The 21,141-nt window shown below is 42.3% G+C and overlaps 1 pseudogene; it reads right to left on the bottom strand.

Moving 5' to 3' along the window:
- LOC126988374 (plasma membrane calcium-transporting ATPase 2-like) overlaps positions 1-15,378 on the bottom strand; it is a 79,026-nt pseudogene extending 63,648 nt beyond the window's left edge.
- Positions 15,379-21,141: the final 5,763 nt, after the last annotated feature.

Below are 21,141 nucleotides of genomic sequence, written 5' to 3' on the forward strand. Positions count from 1 at the left end.
ACACTCCATTTTAAGTAAAGAAAAAAAAGAAAACGGTGATTTATGATTCAATTCCGTGCCAAGAACACCAACACACTAACACCGTGAATTACTCGGTATGAAGAACTAGACCAATTATAGCCTAGTGTAAAAAATTAAGAGAGAGAGAGAGAGAGAGAGAGAGAGAGAGAGAGAGAGAGAGAGAGAGAGAAGAGAAGGAAGGAAGGAAGGGAAGAAGGAAGGGAAGGGAAGGAAGGAAGAGAAGAAGAGAGAGAGAGAGAGAGAGAGAGAGAGAGAGAGAGAGAGAGAGAGAGAGAGAGAGAGAGAGAGAGAGAGAGAGAGAGAGAGAGAGAGAGAGAGAGAGAGAGAGAGAGAGAGAGAGAGAGAGAATGGGATGGCAGCAAGTTTCAAACACTCTCCACAGGAAACACTTACGAGGTCTTAACTAACAAATCACTACAGAGAGCTTGAAAAGGGAATCTAAACCTCCTTCTACGGGGAGCACGAGGCCTCTTAAACCAGCCGGAACGGACGAGTTTTAGGAGGGAAACTTAAACCTCTTGGGAACCGAAAAAGTGGGACCAATTTAAATCCATTCTGTAGGGAAAAAATTTTGTGATTTGAAAGAGTGGATTTGAGGAACATCTGAATCGAATTTGAAAGCATTGCGATTGACTTTATATTCTAAGGAACTTTAAGATTTGGGAGCATTGTAAGTGTGTCTTTTGACCTACACTGAATTTGAAAACATTGCGGGTGTCTTTTTTGACGTATATGAAGATTTGAAAAGCATTACGTGTATCTTTAGAAGAATAGGAAGATTTTAAAGCATTAGTGTGTGTGTGTGTGTGTGTGTGTGTGTGTGTGTGTGTGTGTGTGTGTGTGTGTGTGTGTTAAGAGGAATAGGAAGATTTGAATGCATTTGTGTATGTGAACAGAATTTGAAAGCATTGCGTGTGTGTATCTAATGAGGACTACGAATATCTGAGTCTCTTTGAGGAACACGAAAATTTGAAAGGGTTTAGAGCGTTTAGAGGAACATGAAGGTTTCACAGTCGTTTTGGGGAACATAATGATTGAAATTATTACGTGTGCCGTCTTCTGAGGAATAGGAACATTTGAAAGTATTAACTGTCTGTGGATCTATCGGGAAACACGAATATGAAAGTCTTTTGGGAAACTGAGAATTTGAAAACATTATGTAAGTATTTAGAGAAACATTGAGATCTGAACACTGAAGATTTAGAGGAACCATGAATATTTGAGTCTTTTTGGAAACACGAAAATTTGAAAGCATATTATTGTCTTCAGAAACGTTAATGATTGGAAAGCATTTACGTTAGTCTTAAGAGAAACACAAAGATTTGAACATTGAAGACAAGATTTAACGGAACCATGAATATTTGAGTCTTTTTGGAAACACGAAAATTTGAAAGTATATTATTGTCTAACATAAAGATTTGAACACTGAACACTGAAGATTTAAGGGAACCATGCATATTTGACAGTCTTTTTAGAAACACGAAATTTTGAAAGTATATTATTGTGTCCACAGAGACGTTAATGATTGGAAAACATCACGTTAATCTTTAAAGAAACACGAAGATTTGAACATTGACGATTTAGGGAAACACGAATATTTGAGTCTTTTGGAAACACGAAAATTTGAAGGCATATTATTGTGTCTTTAGAACGTTAAAGATTTGAAAGCATAACGTTAGTATTTAAAGAGCACAAAGATTTGAGCATGAAGATTTGAACATAACTAACTAAACATTGAAGATTTAGAGGAAAGTGAATATTTGAGTCTTTAAGGGAACACGAAAATTTGAAAGCATATTACTGTCTTGAAAAACATTAAAGATTTGAAAGCATTACGTGTGTGTGATCTAAATTTGTTCTCTCTCTCTCTCTCTCTCTCTCTCTCTCTCTCTCTCTCTCTGACTTGTATTATGTGGTTTCTAAGATTTATGGTTCTCTCGGTCTCTGGTTCTCGCTTGAAGTTATTATTTTCGGGTGTGAAACAAACAAACAAACAAACAAACAAAGAGAGGCAATCCAACCCCTGCGTCGCCCCTCCGTCAGGTAAATAAACGTGTTAAGATTGCGCGCCACTCTGTACGGAGGAGCCAAGATTGTGAACCACTCTGTTGCTGTTCAGAGAAATGGACTTGTTATGGTGCTCACGCGGCGCCATAAATCTCTCTCTCTCTCTCTCTCCCACCTATTTACACTCCCACGTACACTCACCTCCACCACCACCATTATAGATATCTTCAACATTTTTTTCCTTTCCTTTCATCGACGAAGGTATTTTCATCATTGGAGGTATTTTCAACAGCTATTTCCTTCCATCAAGACCGTATATATATTTTCAGGTACGGTTAAAATAAGTTCTTCCTATATATACTTACATTTCAGGACTTACACATCCACCCACATTTGATAAACCTTGCCTAGAGCTTGTGTTTGTATGTCCATGGGGTGGTTTTATAGTTTTAAGAGCCTGGTGATAGTCTGGCAAGGCTTCCGCAACGAGAACGTGAAAAGAAACACTCATGGGAATCCGACTAATCTCCACGTCTTCTTTTGAGGTACACTTTTCTTCTAATTATTTTTTTCTTTTTTCTTCTAATTCTTTCTTCCTTATTCTACTTGATCTCCTTTATCTATATACTTCTCTTCCTCCCTTCTCTTTTTTCCTTATATGATTCTTTACTTCCTCCCTTTCTTGCCGTTATTTCCTTCCTCTCCTTCTGTACTGTAAGATTTTAAAGCATTGAGTGTCTTAAGAGGAACATGAAGATTTTTAAAGGATTATGTGTGTGTATGTTTTCTGAGGAACTAAAGATTTGAAAGCATTACGAGAGTGTCTTAAGATGAGCATGAAGATTAAAGGACTATATGTGTGTGTGTGTGTGTGTGTGTGTGTGTGTGTGTGTGTGTGTGTGTGTGTGTGTTTTCTGAGGAAGTGAAGATCTGGAAGCATTACTAGTGTGTGTATCTCTTAAGGAACACGCCTTCGAAAATAGTTCTTGTGAGAGTTAAATGCGTCCAAGAATACAGGGCCTGTGTTTGAGATCGGAAGGTTAATATTTGCACCATTTTAAAGGCATTACTAGTGTGCATCTCTTCTTAAGGAGCCTGAAAAAAAATAGTTGTGAGAGTTCAATGCGTCCAAGAATACAGGGATCGGAAGGTTAATATACCATTTTAAAGGATTATGTGTGTGTATGTTTTCTGAGGAAGTGAAGATCTGGAAGCATTACTAGTGTGTGTATCTCTTAAGGAGCACGCCTTCGAAAATAGTTCTTGTGAGAGTTCAATGCGTCCAAGAATACAGGGCCTGTGTTTGAGGTCGGAAGGTTAATATTTGCACCATTTTTAAAGGATTATGTGTTTGCATGTTTTCTGAGGAACTGAAGATTTGAAAGCATGACTAGTGTGTGCATCTTTTGAGCACGTCTTCGGAAATAGTTCTTGTGAGAGTTAAATGCGTCCAAGAATACAGGGCCTGTGTTTGAGGTCGGAAGGTTAATATTTACCATTTCCCAGAAGGTGTGTGTCTGATAAGCTTATTTTATCTGGCTACACGGCATTCAGAATAACTTGGCGGGTAAACTCCACTTCTGCACCCTCCTCCTCCTCCTGACTTCGACTAAAAAAGGTACATTATTCCTTTGAGCGTAAGTAATAAGGAGTGGAGAAGATGGACCAACAGACTTTCCCCACCCGTAAAATATGAACAGACAGACAACAACAGGTGGTCGAGGTGAAGACACTCGCTGATTAGTAAATCCCACAGCCGACGGGGGTGAGAAAAGTGCCGTAGAGGGTAGGAATGTAAATTATGGAGAGAATTATGAAGGAAACGAACAGGAAGAATTCAGAAAGAGGTGTTTTATAGTGTGTGTGTGGGGGTGGGGTGGGGGGGGGGGGTCAGAACTAACATATGAAGTGGAAAACGCAGTAAAAGAAAAAAAAAACATACAAAGAGGAGAATAAAATTAATGTGCAGCGGTACAGACTTAATTTTAAACGGAGTGCGAGTGTGGAATTCCCGGCATTTTTATTTTTCGCGTCGTGTGTGTGTGTGTGTGTGTGTGTGTGTGTGTGTGTGTGTGTGTGTGTGTGTGTATGTGTGTGTGTGTGTGTGTGTGTGTGTGTGTGTGTGTGTGTGTAAACGTGCATGTACTCACTTCTTGCATGCTTAATTCCGAGTGCTTGCCGTGTGTGTGTGTGTGTGTGTGTGTATGCGTGTGTGTGTGTGTCGCCCATTACACGCCCCTGCAGCGGCTTTACGAGGGAGGAGGAACGTGAGCGGGAGCCAGGAGGACTTTGAGGGTTGCTGGGAAGGCGATCACCCACTGACACGCCCACGGCAATACCCACTGAAACACCCACGACTTTACCCACTGAAACACCCACTGCAATACTAACTAAAACACTGAAATGACCGGAAACACCCACTGAAACAATACCCACGACTATACCCACTGAAACACTCACGACTTTACCCACTGAAACACCCACGGCAATACTAACTTATACACTGAAACGAACGGAAACACCCAATGTAACCAATACCCTCTACAACACGAACTCACAAAAGAACGGTACGGCACTGAACCACCCACTGCAATACCCACTACAGCACCGAGAGTAACTTATAAACACCCACTGCAACTATTGATCCACCCACTGAAACTACGACTGAAACAAGAGCTGAATCACGCACTGCAACATCCACTAAAACAAGCTGAATCATCTCTCAAATCTTCACTGAAACTCAATTAAAGATTAAACACCCACAAACTCAACCACCATTACTACGATAGACTTATATTTCTCCACTTAAAGTACTCACCACTTTCACCACCACTACCAACCACAACCAAAACCATTACAAAAAGAAGACCCTAAACGATTCATCACCACTACACACCCACCACCTTCACAACACCATCAACCACTACGGCTACCATCTATCCCCACCACTTCAATTTCAACCAACCACTAAGTCAACAAACACCACCACCACCACCACCACCACTATTCCTTCCCTTCAGTATCATCACCACTTACACCCATAACACCACACTACCACCACCACCACCACCACTACCTGTAATTAAAAGAAAACGAGAAACAATGAAAAAAAGTCCACCTGAATTCCATTATGTATACTCTCTCTCTCTCTCTCTCTCTCTCTCGACAAGCATGATACGCGTCAATTTCCTTCACTTTTATCTTCAGCTTCACTCTTAGTTTCATTTTCTACTTTAACTTCCACGTCAAATATTTTACCGAGTCCCTTAAATCCACTTTTTACACCTTTTAAAGTAACGGTGTAAGAGATTCGTGCCTTTGTAGTGCTAAGTTCGTGTATTTGGTGTGCTTAATTAAGGAGAAAGTAATCTGGTTCTCTTTGTTTTGCTTTCTGTATCCTCAGGCAGACACGATGTTTCTAAGAGCTTCAATTCATTTCAAAACAACTTCATATATTTATTTTCGTTTCGTTCAGTGAGTCACTTTCCTAGAACAAACCAAAACACCAACAGAATACTCAGAGGACGCACGTCACGCCCTGCTGTGTGTGTGTGTGTGTGTGTGTGTGTGTGTGTGTGTGTGTGTGTGTGTGTGTGTGTGTGTAGCAAGCTCCCTTACCTGTGGGCGGAGAAGGGAAGGGAACAGGTAAGGTAAGGGAAGGTGAGGTAAGGTGAGGTAAGGTTAGGTGAGGTTAGGTAAGGTAAGGTAAGGTGAGGTAAGGTTAGGTGAGGCTAGGTTAGGTGAGGTTAGGTTAGGTAAGGTAGTTAGGTTAGGTTAGGTAAGGTAAGGTTAGATAAGGTAAGGTTAGGTTAAGAAAGGTAAGGTTAGGTTGTTAGGTTAGACAAAGTAAGGTAAGGTTAGGTTGTGAGGTTAGGTAAGGTAAGGAAAGTTAAGGTAAGGTAAGGTGAGGTAGGTTAAGGTAACCGTAGAACATTTCACCGCGCGTACAAAACCAACCAGGTGATATAAAACGGTTTAATTGATAGAACAAACACCATCAGCAAAGGCAGTACACTCCCTCCTGCTTACAAGAAACGCACCTCAGCCACAACAGCATACAGCAGGAACAACACCAGTAGCAGTAGTTAGTCCCAGCAGAACCGGCAGAACTCACAGTAGTAGCAGAAGTAGTAATAATAGTCAATCACTGCTTTAAATCACTTCAAGTGTATATTCCTTGCTAGGTTCGGTGTTTTCTTCGCATTTTCCTCTGAAGCACAACCGGAAGAGGACAAGAGGTGGAAGGAGGTGGAGATGAGGATGAGGATGAAGGAACTGTGAGGAGGAGGAAATGGAGGATGGAAGATAGTCTTGAGGAGAAGGAAGAGGGACAAGGTGTGGAGTGAGGTGGATATAGTGAAAAGGATAATATGATATGTGATTAGGAGGATGAAGACGAGGAGTAGAGTCAGGTGGTGAGGGGACAAGGATGAAGTGAAGTCTGCTGCTGATTATGAGGACAAAGAGGTCAGGGGTGAGGAAAATGGGCTCAAGTTCTGTTTTCCGGCACTGGGTAAAGAACCGAGGAAGGTGTGGCGATACCGGCCGTGGCTCCCCACTACTGGCACCTCAGGGAAATCTGCACTCCCTCACTCTCTCTCTCTTCCTCTCCCTCCCTCCCTCTCTCCCTCTCTCTCTCTGCCTGCCTGCCCCACCACTCACTCTCCCTCCCTCCCTCTCTCTCTCTCCCTCTCTCTCTCCTCACTGCTTGCCTGCCTTGCCCACCACCACCACTCACACTGCCGCCCACACAGCCATGCCACACACACACACACACACACAGCCCTCCTCTCTCCACCCCCCTCCCCGTGCAAGTTACCGAAATGGAAACTGATAATAAAAGGAAACGGAAACTACTGCTGGAGAGAGAGAGAGAGAGAGAGAGAGAGAGAGAGAGATAGAGAGAGAGAGAGAGAGAGAGAAGATGGCAAATCACCATGCGCCATAAATATTTTCAGAGCAATATCATGAAATCCATCACCACCACCACTAAACAACAACAAAACAACAACAGAGTAATAAGAACATCAAAGGAGGAACATCATTATAACCCCCCTCCTAACACCACCACCACCACCACCGCCACCACCATCAACGGTCTCATTATCACTATCAAGACTCTTAACCTTACCCTTTCCTCTTGACGGCCTGAGGAAACTCCAGCAGGCAAACCCATCTAAAGAGGAACCGTCCACCACCACCACCACCACCATCTTCGCCCACTCACCCAAAAGTCACAGGAAGAAGACGATGACTAAACCAAAAGACAAGAAGAAGAAAGAGGAAGGAAGGAAGGAAAGGAGGAGGAGGAGAAAGAGGAACAAAAAGGATAGATAAGAGGAACAATAGGTTGACGTAGGGAATAAAAATAAGAGAAAAAATAGAACAAGAACAAGAACACAAAGAACAAGAACAACAAAAAGAACAAGAAAGTGATACAGAACAAAAAAAAGGAAGACAAAGAAAGCAAAACAACAAAACAATAGGAAAGGGAAACACACAAAGAAGAGAAAGGAGAACAGGATATCAGTGACGAAAGAAAAAGAACAAAAAAGAAAATAGGAAAGGAAGATAAACGAAGAAAGAAAGAGAATGGAGAAGAGAACAGGATATCGAGTGAAAAAGGAAGCAAAAGAACAACAACAACAAAAAAAAAACATTAAAGGGAGACATACAGAGAAAGAAAGAGAACAGGATATCGAGTACAGAAGAAAGCAAAATAACAAAAAAAAGTAGGAAAGAAAGTCGAACGAATAAAGAAAGGGAAGGGAGAGAACAGGATGTAGAGTAAAGAAGAAAGAACATAAACAAAGGAGGAGGAGAGAGAAACGCCCCCTTCCTTCCTCCCCCCTTTGCCGCCCCCAGCTGCAGGAAGCGCCCCAAGTCAATTCTCAGTATACGATTAAATTTATTGGAGTCACCCCCATGTCTGACCCCGGCGGTGTGCAATCAGAGGGAGGATACGTTAGGAGAGGTTAGGTTAGGTCAGGTTAGGTCAGGTCAGGTGAGGTTAAGTTAGCTTGTTAGGTTAAGTAAGGTTATATTAGGTGTGCCATCAAGGGGAGGAAGTGTTAGGCGAGGTTAGGTTAGGTCAGGTGAGATCAGGTCAGGTGAGGTTAGGTTAGTTTGATAGGTTAGTAAGGTTAGATTACGTGTGCCATCAAGAGGAGGAAGTGTTAGGCGGGGTTAGGTTAGGTCAGGTGAGATCAGGTGAGGTGACGTTAGGTTAGCTTGATAAGTTAGTAAGGTTAGATTACGTGTGCCATCAAGAGGAGGAAGTGTTAGGCGAGGTTAGGTTAGGTCAAGTGAGGTGAGGTGAGGTGAGGTTAGGTTAGCTTGATAGGTTAGTAAGGTTAGATTACGTGTGCCATCAAGAGGAGGAAGTGTTAGGCGAGGTTAGGTTAGGTCAAGTGAGGTCAGGTGAGGTGAGGTTAGGTTAGTTTGTTAGGTTAAGTAAGGTTATATTAGGTGGGCATCAAGGGGGAGATATGTAAGGTGAAGCGAATTTTGGTTAGGCGAGATGAGGTTAGGTAAGGCTAGTTTGTAGGGTTAGGAAAGGTTAGATTATGATGGGATAGATTAGGAGAGATTTTTAGGTTAGGTAAGTTGAGGTCAGATGAGGTTAGGTTAGCTTGTTAGGTTAGGTAAGGTTAGATTATGTTTGGCTACATTATGAGAGTTTGTTAGGTTTGGTAAGTTTAGGGCAGATAAGGTAAAGTTAAGTAAGGTTAGCTTGGTAGATTAGGTAAGATTGTATTAGGCGTTAGATTATATAGGGTTAGATTATTTTGGGTTAGGTTAGTATATGTTAGACTAAGTAAGGTTAAGTAAGGTTATTTTACGTTATATTAGCATGTTAGATCAGGTAAGGTTAGATATGGCTTAGTTAGGTTAGAATAAGTTGGTTTTGAAAGGTGTTAGATTGGAATTATGCTTATATTGGTTGACGTGAGGCTGAACTTGATTTGTTTAAGATTGGTTTGGTCAGGTAGGAGTCGGTTAGGTTGGGCCCAGGTGGTAAGGCAAAGATAAGGAGGTCGATAGAGATCGATAAATCTACTGCAATATCATTCACTGTGCGACACGCCGGATATAAGAGTGGTAAGAGATAATGAACAGGATACCATAAATTATAATTAAAGCAAAGAGAGGATGCAGCATAAATGGGGAGATAAGAGACAGTAAGATTAAAATGTCTGCGTGTGCGTGTGCCTGTGTGTGTGTGTGTGTGTGTGTGTGTGTGTGTGTGTGTGTGTGTGTGTGTGTGTGTGTGTGTGTGTCTGCATGATAATGAAATAATAACAGATATTTTGATGCTATTATTTTCCTGGGGTCTCTCTCTCTCTCTCTCTCTCTCTCTCTCTCTCTCTCTCTCTCTCTCTCTCTGATAGACAGGGAGGGAAGGCAAGGGTAGATAAGTGATGGGAAGAAAATGGAAGAAAAGGAATAAATGGAGTTTGTAGTGGAGGGAGACTGTAAAAAAAAAAAAAAAAAAAAAAAAAAGATGAGGGAGGAAGAGATTTAAAGGAAGAAGAGGAGGAAGACATGAGGGAAAAAATAAGAGAAATAAAGAAAAGGAGGATGTATATGAAAAAAAAAAATTAGAACGAGGAAGAGAAGGAAAGATGGAACAGATACAAAATAAGTAGTAGAAAAGGAGAAAGAGGATGAGATACGTAAAGGAATTAGTGAAGGTGGAAGAGGAGAAGGTAGCGGAGAAGTAAGAAGGGAGAGAGAAGGTACAAGGTATGAGAGAGGACGGAGAAGGACTGGGGGTAGGAGAGGGAAGGTGGGTAAAGGAAGGATGGAGGGAAGATGGGAGGTAAGGGGGGTGAGGGGGGGAGGGAAGATGGGAGGTATGGGGGGGGGAGAGGAGGAGGGAAGGAGGGGGGGGTTATTTAAATAGTTTGCAGTGGGATTTAAATTTTATCCCCAAACTTTTCGAGGCAAAATTTTGTGAGTTTGGTTATTATTGAAGGGCAGTGAGGGAAAATACACACACACACACACACACACACACACACACACACACACACACACACACACACACACACACACACACACACACTGTCTCTTAGTAAAAAAAATCTTGAATATCCTTCGCCAGATATGTATATTTTCTCTGCTTCTTTTTCCTTCATATCCTTTTCATATATAAGAGTAATAAGTTGTTTAGTGATATAAGGGAAGAGGATGAAAATGTAGGGAAAAGAAGACAAGACAGCGAGTATATATGAGAAAACCAAAAATAAAGAAAGAAAGAAGGAAAGAAAAGAAAAAGAAATGGAAGAAATAAAAAAAGAAAAGAAAACGAAAGATAAAATAGAATGAAGAAGTGAAAGAAATGAGAAAGTGAAATAAAAAAAAGGAAGAAAGGAAAGAAGAAATAAACGGAGGAAAAAATATAAAAAATCAGAAAATATAAGAAATATAAAATAAAAGACAACGAAAGATAAAAACGAAAGAAGGAATGAAAGAATAAAGGAAGGTTATAAAAAGAAAAAGAAAAATATGAAAGGAATAAAAATAAGTACGTACAGGAGTTAAAAAAAAAACTAGACATTACATAAGAAAGTACATACAAGTTTATATTTACATTACCTCTCTCTCTCTCTCTCTCTCGTTATAGCTACCTGTAATCAAAGTTTTCCAGGTAATATTTGAAGTTTATTTCTTGCTCAATATTATCTTTATTTTCTTTATTTATTTACATTTTTTTTTCTTCAGAATTTGTAACTTTGAAAAGGAATTGTTATTATACATCTTGTTAAATCGAAGGAAAATGAAAAAAAAAACGAAGAAAAGAAGAAAATGGAAGGAAATTGAAAAAAGGAAGAAAGGAAGAAATAAGAAAAATAAGATAATGATAAAGGATAACACAAAATATAATCTTCTCTTCTTTTTCTTCTTCTTCCTCCTCCTCCTCCTCCTCCTCCTCCTTTCCATCCTCCTCTTTCTCCTCCTCCCACAAAATGGTCTTTCCCTGCTTTCGATTTCTCCTCCTCCTCCTCTTCCTCCTCCTCCTCTTCTTCCTCCTCCTCCTCCTGCTGCTCTTCCTCCTACCATCGACTGTCAAGAGAGGAGAGCCAGAGAGGGGGAGAGAGAGATAGAGAGAGAGAGAGAGAGAGAGAGAGAGAGAGAGAGAGAGAGAGCAAATGTGACTCTTTAAGACCGTCCTCCACCTCACCTTTTGTTCAGACCGACGGGAAAGAAAGGATTGAAGGGAAGGGAGGGATGGGAGGGAAGGGAAGGGAAGGGAAGGAGGGATGGGACGGAATGACGACAGTAAGAAGTGAAAGGAGAGTAATGAAAGGGAAGGAAAGGAGTGAAAGGGAAGGAAAGGAATGAAAGGGAAGGAAAGGAATGAAAAGGGAGAAAGGAAATAAATGAAAGAAGGAGAAGGGAATATGAGAAAAAAGGAAGTCGGCAAAGGAGAAGGGAAGAAAAAGTGGGAAAACGAAAGGCGGAGATAGAGAAACACATATGAAGGGAAAGAATGAAGGGAAGGGAAGGAAATAAAAAGAAGGGAAGCAAAAAGACGGAGAAAAGAGTAGGAGATATTGTAAAGGAAAGAGAAACGTAATGGAGGGAGAGGGAAAAGAGAAGGGAAAGCAAGGGAAAAGAGGGGAGGGGAGAGAATGAAGAAGTGGAAGAGACTGTAAGAGAATGGAGAGAGGGGAGGAGAGGAAATAAGAAGAAAGGGGAGTCAGGGAGGGAGAGAATGCAAGGGAAGGAGGAAGAAAGGGAAAGGAAGGAAGGGAGGGAAGAGAAGGGAAGGCAGGGAGGGAGGGAGAGAATGCAAGGGTTGTAGGAAGAAATGGAGAGGGAGGAAAGGAGAAGAGAATGCAAGGCAGAGAGGAGGAAGAGCCACAAGGAAGGAAGGGAAGAGGAGGGAAGGGGGGAGGAAGGAAGGGAGGAGTAGGGTCATGGCCAAACCAAATGTCATAAGGTTTGTGGAGGCTTGATGAGATCTCTCTCTCTCTCTCTCTCTCTCTCATTATGGACGTATTTTCTAGGTCTCCGGTTTCTATTATTCACACACACACACACACACACACACACACACACACACAGACGGATATTTTATGGATGCAGAACAGGAAAATACTGAACACAACTCTAATCAAAGAGAGAGAGAGAGAGAGTCATTACAGTACCTGGGCCCACGACTGAGACACACGTGGACTCACCTGGAAAAAGAGAAAGGGAACCATTAGTTACCTGGGCACGGATATGGAAAACAGTTAGGCAACACTCAAACCTTTAGTACATTGTTGTTCTTACTATGGCGTAATGACAAAACCTTTCAAACCACAGAACAGAACAATAAGATAAGATAATGAAGCAAATAAGAAAACGAGATAATAGAGGTAATAGTAAAACAATGTGAGATGATAAAAAGGAGAATAACATAATAAAAGATAAGATATGATAAGAAAACACAATATGGTAAAACGATTGAAGCACTAACACAATAAACCTGCAGTTATCGATCCGTCTATCTTTAACAAGCGTCATAGCTTCAAAAAGATACATAAAGGCAGGCAAGTACTACTCTTTACTATTTACTTTTGTGGGAGCGACGAGTAGCGGGCTTATTTTTTTTTCACTTTGTTGCCTTTGAGCCGTGTCCTCTGATGTAAAAAAAAAAAAAAGTAACGTGTTGCCTTCTAGTTAGCAGAAGCCTTGGAGGAGTAAATGATAAAATATAGATAAAACAAAACAAAAAAAAATATGGACTAAATACTACTTAGTCACCTGGATTAATACTGAAACGACAAGAAAAACTCATAGGCCTAAAAGAACATTGCATAGGTACTAACCCTAAAAATTAAAGATCGTATATAATAGCCGCTGCTGCCGCTGTTGTTGTTGATGATAATAATAATAATAATAATAATAATAATAATAATAACCCGCCAGTTGTACAAATAATGAAAAATGACGAAGCACTTAATTTTGGTCTTATATAACAACTTAAAACTGTTACTAATTGAGAGAGAGAGAGAGAGAGAGAGAGCACACGTCATCATTTAATAAAACTCAATTAAAATTACCTTTACACTTTCCTACTCCCCCCTACGCCTATCAGTGCCTCAGGTTAATTAAAGGGCGAACAGGTGTGTGTGTGCAGGTGTGTGCGTGGCCAGGTAGGCGCTCTCACCACTAAACGCACACATTCAAACGTACATATGACTTTTTATTTTTCGTTTTATTCATTTTTTTTTAATACTTTCTTTTCATCATCATCATTATCATCATCTATTTCATCATCATCATTCTCTTCTTCCCGTTCTTTATCTTCTCGTTCTTCCTCATCGTTTTCTTCTGCTCATTCTTTTTATTATTATTATTATTATTTATTATTATTATTATTATTTATTTTGTATCATTTGTGTTTATGGTAAATGATCTTTGTATTTATGTTCTCTCTCTCTCTCTCTCTTTAATACGAAGCAATAGAAATGTAGGGCGGGATATTAAACACACCACACACACACACACACACACACACACACACACACACACACACAGTCACAGTTCATTTGCTTTTCCTTTTGCTCTGACCTTTAAGAAAAGAAAGAGAGAGAGAGAGAAGAGAGAGAGAGAGAGAGAGAGAGAGAGAGAAGTAGTATCTTCTAATCACTATCTACATGAATAAAAAAATACTATGTAACAACCAAACAAAAACTATATATAGAAATAATTATTTAGATGATATCAAACAAAGTGATAGTATCAGGTGATTACGACTCCTCTCTCTCTCTCTCTCTCTGATCGAACAAAATTTTAAGAGAAAATTGGTAAGCAAATCTCACATTAAAGACATATGAGAGAGAGAGAGAGAAAGAAGGAGGCTGGCTTTCATCCGTAACGAAATGAGATGAAAAGAAGAAAACTCTTACATTTAATGAACAAGCAAAAAAACGGAGGTCAAGGAATCGAGATGAAATAATAATAAAAAAGAAGTATAAGAAGTGAAAATATAACGAAAAAAAAACTTGTGAATGATACATAGAATAAGCATCACACGAAAATATATTAGCCTACTATAAATGTTTTCATGAAAAATCGAAAATGTTACGTCTTTCCGTTCAAATACAGGCAACTAAAACGACATTGTGGAAACAAGCGCCAAAGACACGGTATCCCTCGAAACTGCTTGAAAATGTGTAAAGAGTATCCGGCAGCCATGACGCGGACCCCGGCGCATGAGGGAAGAGCATAGGAAGGGAAATGTAAATCCACGGTGAGAGCAGTAGTAGTGGTAGTAGTAGTGGTAGTAGTAGTAGTAGTAGTAGTAGTAGTAGTAGTAGTAGTAGTAGTAGTAGTAGTAGTAGTGGTAGTGGTAGTAGTAGTAGTAGTAGTAGTAGTAGTAGTAGTAGTAGTAGTAGTAGTAGTAGTAGTAGTAGTAGTAGTAGTAGTAGTAGTAGTAGTAGTAGTTAATAGTAGTAGTTAATAGTAGTAGTTGTGTGTGTGTGTGTGTGTGTGTGTGTGTGTGTGTGTGTGTGTGTGTGTGTGTGCCGTAGGCAGGCACAGGCCGCCCACAGGTTAACCAGGGGCCTGGAGGCGCTGAGTGGCTCTCGCTGGCCGGTAATGAGGCGACGTGAGGCGCCGCGGGGGACGCCGCTCCAGAGGACTCAATAATGGTCCGCGGGGGCCGCCGAGGAGGCCGCGGAGGGCAAGGCTGACCCGGAGGAGGACGAGAAGGAGGAGGAGGAATTTTCGCACAAAGGGGAACACCGAGGGCCACTGTACCTCCTGGTGGGTCGCCGCAGGCTGAGGGTACGATTTCCACCACCCTCACCGCCCCATAAGCGCCAACAGTCCCTGGCGGAGACGGAGGCCATGCCATACAGCACCGTAACAGCACATCACTTTAGCGTCACTACACTGGGCCTCAGCAGCCAGCCCACCATCTGGCGGCAGGTGGCGGCAGCGGCGGCAGGTGTTGCAGGGAGGGCGCCGCAGGTCAATCAGGCACTGGGTCGCGTCCCTCCTCTCCCACTCCTGCGGCCTCCACTCGACTGCCGCCGCAGCTCCTCCACCGCCTCCACCATGGCACAGAAACAACACTCTCCTGCTGCTGCTGCTGCTGCTGCCCACAGCAGCAGCCAGGCCAGCGCAGGGCAGCTGAGCAGGCGGCAGGTGGATGAACACGCGCCATGTCTCCAGGCGCAGCCATGGCAGCAGCGCAGGTATCCCAGGCACTGGTGCAGGGGCGTGACTTACCTGAGGGCGTGAGGGCGCGGCAGGAGGGCCAGGGGGCGCCAAGGGCCATGACGGCTTCCGGTGAGGGCGGGCGGGGGTGCCTCCTGGGTGAGGCCGGGCCCGGCACTGACTCCGGCCGAGGCAGCGGCGGAGGGGCCGACCGGAGCCCCGCCGCCAATCAATGACCGTCACCATGGCAACCACCTCAGGAATGTCCAGCCCGCGCCCCCAGCCCGTGCACAACAGGTTCTCGTGCACAACAGTCGTGCACAACAGGCCCAAGGTGCACCAGGGTGAGCGGTGACCGGTGCACGCCACGCCACGCCTGACATCACCACCACCATCACCACCACCGTCACCACCACACGCCCGCCACCACACCGACACTGCACACCGCCCCACTCTCCCCTGACACACGCCCCGGACACACATTTCCATTTCATGCCGTGGCCACGCCAGGGCCCGAGGAGGCCTGGCCGCGGGACACCACCACACACGCTGCTACAACCACCTCACCTTCACCAGTCACCACAACCATAACCACCGCAACTCACCACCACCTCTACCACCATCGTAACCTTTTCCTGCTCTTTTCCACCACCACCACCACCATAATGAGCGCCATAAAGCTAAGAGTAATGGAGTTTCAGCCCCCAACCCCCGCCCCCCGTGGCTCCCTCTGGGTGGTGTAGGGGAGGTGCTTAAGGTGTTGTGGTAATAAGAACACTAAAATTGCACCTTCACCCCATTTACACCTGACACGTCCTGGTAATTCTCTCTCTCTCTCTCTATCTCTCTCTCTCTCTCTATCGTCAATCATAATCATAAATGGAATAAACAAAAATAAAAATAAAACAAAGTTCTCATTTTCCTTCATATCAAAACAATATAAAAAGTACAAAAAAGAGAGAGAGAGAGAGAGAGAGAGAGAGAGATGAGAGAGATGAAAGGACAAAGGACAGAATAGGGAAGGGAGAAAGGAGGAGAGGAAGGAAAAAAATGAAGGGAAAAAAAAACAATTCAATTATTTTCTATATATTCCCAGAGGCTTAGAGAAGGAGGAGGAGGAGGCGGAGGAGGCAAAGGGGGAAGGAGGAGGCTCTTCTATTCTTCCCTTCCTCTCTTCCTGCTTCCTCTCCTCTCTCCTCATCCTCCGTTTCTGCCTATTTTATTCTCTCTCTCTCCTCATGTCGAAACCCGCCGTTCTCTGGTAAATAACGAGAACCATCAGGTCTCAATGAAAAACATTTCGAAAATACAGCACATACAGCCTGCCCTTTCTCTCTCTCTCTCTCTCTCTCTCTCTCTCTCTCTCTCTCAGGCGCATTGTTTGTGAAATAACATAAAAAAGGAGCTCACTGGCCCTTTTAGCAAATGCTTCATCAAACGTTTTTAAATGGAGGAGGAAGAGGAGGAGGGCGAAGAGGGTCGGAGAGGAGAAGGGAAAAGAGAGGAGAAATGATATTGACAGGGGAGGAGAGAGGTAAGAAGAAAAGAGGAGAGGTGAGGAGAGGAAACGGAGGGAAAAGAAAGGGAAGGGAAGGAAAGGAAAGGAAAGGAAAGGAGAGGAAAGGGAAGGGAAGGGAAGGAAAGGAAAGGAGAGGAGAGGGAAGGGAAAGGAAGGAAAGGAAAGGAAAGGAGAGGAGAGGAGAGGGAAGGGAAGGGAAGGGAAGGAGAGGAGAGGGAAGGGAAGGGAAGGGAAGGGAAGGGAAGGGAAGGAGAGGAGAGGAGAGAAAAAGAGAGATGATGATGCAAGAGGAAGAACGGATCACAAAGAAGATGAGATTATGTTTAGAAAAATAAAATGTGCCTCTTTACCAGGAAGGGCTCAAATGCATTCACCACCACCACCACCACCACTTACTCACTCCCTCTCCAAATATTCCTAAGTCTTTCCTCCAACACTACTAGCCCTCTTCTCACACCTTTCCTCCATCTCTCCACCCCTTTTCACGCACACACACACACACACACACACACACACACACACACACACACACACACACACACAATATTCATCTCCATATTCTCATTAGGTATGCATAAGATGGATGTTGAAGAAATAAATAAAAGGAAAATATTGAGATACAAACTTTTGCAGAATCATGACAATAAACGAGATGGATTTGAAAAGAAGGAAAACTATAAAAAAAATAATAATGAAAAAAGAAAAAAATAATACCAACTACTTATTTTTTTCCCTCGTCATTTATGGCTTCAAGGATATCGACTTTTTTTTTCCTGTTTTCCGCTTCTTTTTCTTTTTCCTGTTTTCATCTCCCTCTTTCTCCACTTTCCTCTCCTCTTCTAACTTGCATACTCTTTTAATCTCTCTTATCTCCCTCTCTCCCTCCTCTTCTCCATCACTTATCTCTCTCCCTTTCTCCCTCTACCCCGTCTCTTCTTCTTTAATTCCTTTTCTAAATACTCTCCCTCTCCCTCTTCTTCCTCCTCCTCCTCCTCCTCCTCGTCTTCTTATTTTCCATTTTTCATTATTCTTCATTTCCACTCCTCTTCTTTTTCTTGTTATTGTTTTCTTCTTCATCTATTTCTGTTTTGATTAATCCCTTTTATAGCCTCTTCTTCTTCTTCTTCTTCTTCTTCTTCTTCTTCTTCCTCCTCGACAGTGACCCGCCCCAGGATGTCAGGAGTAACGGGTTCGCTGGCCAATTTGGGGCTCGTTACCTCCTCCTCCTCCTCCTCCTGGCCACGTCGATTTAGCTTCATTCTATCGTTTCCTTTCGTTTTATTAGCTTTGTACGCGTTCAATTTTAGGCTGTTGTTGTTCTTTCTTCTTTTTCTTCTTCTTCGTATTCTTTTGTTGTCTTTTTCTTCCCTGTTTTCTTCTACCATTACTATTTCATTTGCATTTTTTTTTTCATCTTCATCTTCTATTTCTTTTTCTTTTCCTTATTTACCTTCTTCCTCTGTGGTGTTATTTAAGCATCATGTAATTTCCTTTTCCTAACCGAACCTGTAACTTATTCCACATTTCTCCCATACACTTTGCACACTTCCGTCCCTCTACTGTTGTCCCGTAACATCATTTTATTCTTTGTATTTCTAGGAGCAGCGAGTAGCGGGCTTTTTTATTTATTATTGTTTCCTTTTTTGTGTGCCCTTGAGCTGTCTCCTTTGTTGTAAGAAAAAAAATCTACATTTATTTCTCCTACTATTATTTCTACTTTTACGACCACTACTGTTTCATCACATGTATTTTATCTTCTACTTCTTTTCCTTCTCTTTGTTCCTCTTCCTCTTCTTCTATTTAGTGGAGGTTCGCAGGGCACACGCGACGAAGCTCCCAAAACTGACAGAAAACGAGAACACCGCGCCGATAAGAATTAATATTGCCTCCCCTTCCCTGTATGTGACAAGCAGGCCCGTCTATAAATACAGGCGTGTACAGAGGTGAGCGGCGCCGCGGCTTAAAAAGGAGTGGGCGGGTAAATGTTCGTATAGAGGGTGGGGAAAAACGTTCCTCGCGAGTTCTTAATTTAGCTTGACAATCAAATGAACTATATTATCACAAACCCTTAGAAAATTATTCCTCAGTTCACCGTAACATAGAAGAGTTGGGGGCATATGCAATAGTTGTGCGTGGCCTCGGTGCTCACCTTCACATTGACCTTTGAGTCCATGGTCGGTGAGAACACGTTACCCCGGGACACGGCCATTATGACATCCGGGAAAAAGGAAAGTTTCGTTTAGACGGCGCAGCATCTGTGGTCATATGCCGGAGAGAGACAGAAGGGGAAGGAATTATAGGAGAAGGGAACAGATCCCAGGAGACGGGACACAACCCCCGATTAATACCTGGCACCCATTCACTGCTGGGTGGACAGGGGCGTAGGGTAGGGATGTACCGATACCCCAATATTTGACCGATACCGATACCGATACCTGTGCACTGATTTTGTTTTATACAATCCCAGCAGCTAAGGGCAAGATCAAATGTTAAAAAAAAAAAGACCCACTACTCGTTGTTACACCATAGAAGGGAAGAAAGCGAGGGAGGAAGCGCCTCGTGAGGTCTCGTTGGCTCAGCTAGGTTAGCTTTACCTTAATTGCCGTACATTTAGGCATAAGACTGTGAAGAAATCCCCAGACCCTGGCAGCGTGCCCCGTTTCGGGGCGACTGTCTGACTGACTGAGGCAGGCAAATGAGGCGAGTGGAGGGGCTCCGCCAATCCCGCGCCGAAGCTACTAAACTTGTATTGTACGCGTCCGCGGTACCTAACGCTGTACCGTATACTAAGTATTATATACTTGTATTCAAAGTAATATGAATCTTATCGTTTAAAGTGATGAAAATTAAATCGCGGAAATTCAAACTATATATTAGGTAGTATCACAAAACTAGATAATTACATTTTTCTAATATTTTTTTTTCAACTGGGCTGAACACTGACCGGCTGGGATTCGAACCCGGGCCCGCGAATTGCTACATGAACATACTAACCACTACACCACGGGTATAATTCATATACTTCACACTGACGAGCCTTGCAATCACACGACACACCTGGACAGGCAAAGGCCACTGCCTGTATAAACCATTTCTTTCTATGTCTGAACTGTACCACTTGTGTTACTTTTCACCAGGGCCTTATCTCTCTCTCTCTCTCTCTCTCTCTGGGACAGTCAGCCAAACACACGAGAAAGTCAATTCTATATTTACTGCTTCATCATTAATTTCTCACTTTTGTAACATGTCATCCGTAAACTCTCTCTCTCTCTCTCTCTTCTCTTATTTTCCTCTTGTTATTAGGAGACAAGTCAATTGAGTGGGGAGGCAGTTGTGTGTGTTTGTGTGTGTGTGTGTGTGTGTGTGTGTGTGTGTGTGTGTGTGTGTGTGTGTGTGTGTGTGTGTGTGTGTGTGTGAGAGAGAGAGTTCTCTCTTCGAACTTTAATCAGAACGAGGAGGTGGAATAGGATGTGGAAGAGGAAGTGGAGGAGGAGAATAGAGTAGGCAGAGAGAGCATGTAAATGCTGATAAGATAAAACTTAAATGAATAAGACGAAAAGATACAGAAGCATACTGCAAGAAAAGGAAGAAGAGAAGGAGAAAGAGGAGGAAGGAGGAAGAAGGAAAAAAAAAGAAAACGGATGTGTTTGTGATAAGGTCTTAAACGTTTACATATTATTATTTACACACACACACACACACAAACACACACACACACACACACACACCTCTTTATAACCTTGATTGTCAAAGAGAAGGTCGCAATATATATGCAAGACTTCAAACTTTTTTAAGACTATAATATCGTGTGTGTGTGTGTGTGTGTGTGTGTGTGTGTGTGTGTATACATTAGACAGTTTCAAGGTTGCTTTTTCCTCCATCCCTCCTTATCCTCCTTCTCCTCCAGTCTTCCACATATGTTGTTGGTATGTAGCAGACATCTTCCCTTTGCTTTGAATTTATTGTTTTATCTCTTTTAATCTTTCGCTCTCTTGCTTTTCCTTAATTCTGGTTCTCTCTATATCTCTCTTTCTCTATTTCCTTAATTTTCATGCTCTTTATTTTGTCTCTTTTATCACTTTTGTTTTCTCTTTGACGATTTCAAGGGTCCCTTTTTTTAATTGTCAATCATATATTTCACAATCATTCCACTTCACTCAACCTGTTCTTACTTCCTTATATATCCTCCCGAAATTGACCTCTCTTTCGGCCACTCCTCTGTACTCTTTTTAGGAGCAGCAAGTAGCGGGCTTTTTTTTTTTTTTCATTATTGTTTTGTTTTTTTAATGCCCTTGAACTGTCTTCTTTGCTGGGGAAATATCAATCATCACTTCTCATCATCCTTCCTCTTCATTTATTCTCGTTTTTCTCATTCCACTTACCAACCTCTTACATTTCTACCTTTCATATTTGTCCTATACTTTTCTACCTTA

The sequence above is a fragment of the Eriocheir sinensis genome, chromosome 69, assembly GCF_024679095.1.
Source record: "Eriocheir sinensis breed Jianghai 21 chromosome 69, ASM2467909v1, whole genome shotgun sequence".
In the NCBI taxonomy this organism is placed as follows: Eukaryota; Metazoa; Arthropoda; class Malacostraca; order Decapoda; family Varunidae; genus Eriocheir; species Eriocheir sinensis.